This window comes from Dermacentor silvarum, chromosome 2 (genome assembly GCF_013339745.2).
Source record: "Dermacentor silvarum isolate Dsil-2018 chromosome 2, BIME_Dsil_1.4, whole genome shotgun sequence".
Classification (NCBI taxonomy): Eukaryota; Metazoa; Arthropoda; class Arachnida; order Ixodida; family Ixodidae; genus Dermacentor; species Dermacentor silvarum.
This window is the reverse complement of record NC_051155.1, coordinates 236,867,350-236,869,761: the sequence shown is the minus strand read 5'-3', so window position 1 is coordinate 236,869,761 and position 2,412 is coordinate 236,867,350.

Sequence of the window (2,412 nt, the reverse complement as noted above, 5' to 3'; positions counted from 1 at the left end):
GTGATGCCTTTCATTATATTTAGCTCTGCTCTATCTAAAATGGTAGACGGTGAAAGCCTCTGCTGTTTTATGTGCTGTTGCTTCCAAGAGTTCGCAAGCCCTGGTTCTGTGAACAAGCTGCATTTCTGCTGAGTCTGTCAACAGAGTCCTAGAATTGAGCTGCCATCTGCTGTGGCATGTGGCATAGTCTGACATCAATATAACAAGCATGTATATCGCAAATTATTTCATACACAAAAGTTTGAAATTGGCTGGCAATGGTTCTTGTTGAATAGGCTTTACGAGGCTATAATTGAACCGTAACATAGGTTTAGTAACATTGTGTAGTAATAAGTAAACTCAGTTTCATCGAAGGTATTTGTTTGCTCACAGCTTGGAATATGTTTTCTGGTAGCAAAAATTCTGAATTCTAGGCAAGAGCAACCTGCAGCTGCAGTTGTTTGCTTGTAATGGCAAATACATAGCACTACACTTGGGTTTCTTCCACATAGATCCGATTGCCAGTTACTTTTTGTTGTGATTAGTGTATGCTCTTATAATGAATTATAACGAAGGTATTTTAGTGCCACACATGATTTCATAAGTGTTCGACTCTTATACTGGCTGGATGTACAAAGTGCATAGCAAGTCAGTTTTTTTTTTTTTTTTTTAGCAGAACCCATACCCTGTAATCTTCCAGTGGCAACAGTACAGTGGGCTATTGAAAGTGCACAGGTGTAATCACACATTTCTGTCACTGTGAATTGTTTTCGTGAGATATTGTCACTGTCTGAAATATACTGGCTGTTCAGAAAGAAACCAAATGTTTTTCTATAAAAACCACTTTTTATTTTACATAGTTTAAAATTCTCTTCACCTTTGAATTCCCTGAATTTTCTTTTATGCCTTGTGTAGGTCTCTCTGCAGTTGACAACCTTCCACAGTTGTTTCCAAGTTCGAGAAATGTTGAGCTATAAGCTTGCTTTTCAGTTCCCGTTAGTATTTTCTTCTAGAACTGTTCATCTCGATTTCCAATATAAAGCAGCTTGACTTTGACAGGGTGCTCTTCCCATCTTTTGCTTGCGAGACTAGACATAAATTTTGCTACTGACAGGAAAGGTACATAGTTTTATAGTTAAGATTTCATAGTATTAGCCTACACCTACTTCCACTTCCTAAATTTATTCATATTTATTCATATTACCCCACAGGCTCCAGTGGAGCATTGCGTAGGGGGGGTTACAGAAAAAAGGCAATAAATACGGCATAAAAATAACTACATAGTAGGAAAAAACAAGTAAATTTGTACATTGGAAGGGAAATAGGAACACTGGTAATCATAAAAAAAATATATTAATACAGAGTCAAGAGAACATATGAAGTTGCAATTGTTCACGAAATTTGGCAGAATCTTTTACTGAAACAATATCATTTGGAAGGTTATTCCATAGTGCGATGGCGCGTGGCAATGCAGAATTATTGAATGACTGTGTGCGGCCAAAAATGCGCCTGAAGCTGAGATGATTATGAAGTCGACTAGATGTGCGAGAACAGAGCGGTGGGAATCCAAGTCGGGAAGGGAAATATCACGTTTAATTTGGGTAATGCTAGATTGACGACTGTAATTAGAAGTTATAAAGCGGGCAGCACGATTTTGGATGGATTCCAATTTGTCTATTAGGTACTGTTGATGAGGAGACCAGATCGATGAAGCATATTCTAGTTGAGGGCGTACCAATGTTTGGTAGGCCTGTTGTCGAATGGTAGATGGGGAAAGGTGCAGATGACGACGTAAAAACCCTAAAGTTCTGTTAGCTTTAGCGCATATCTTCTCGATGTGAGTACACCAGGAAAGATTAGTACAGAAATGAACACCAAGATATTTGTAAGTAGAGCCACGAGGAACTTCAGCCGAACAGATTTTGTACGGGAACTTAAGAGCTGATTTCGCGCGAGTGAAGGAAAGTACGCAGCGTTTAGATGTGTTAAGTGACATTTGCCAACGGTCGCACCACTGATTAAGTGAAGGTCATTTTGTAAAGTTAAATGGTCACCATGACAATCAATGGTTCTGTAAATTACGCAGTCATCCGCAAAAAGTCTTATGCAGGAAGAAATGTTGCTGGGTAAATCATTAATAAATTTTAAGAAAAGAAGAGGGCCTAATACACTACCCTGCGGTACACCTGATGTTACTACTGATGTGGAGGAGCTGAAGTTATTAACAGATACGAACTGCCGCCGATTAGATAAGAAATTACGAATCCAGGATAATGTTAATGAATCGATCCTAAGAGCAGTTAATTTAGCTATTAGGCGACAGTGAGCGACTCTGTCAAAGGATTTTGCATAGTCAAGGAAAATGCAGTCAATAAGTTTGCTATTATTCATGCCATTATGTAAATCTGACGTAAATTCCAATAGTTGAGTGTC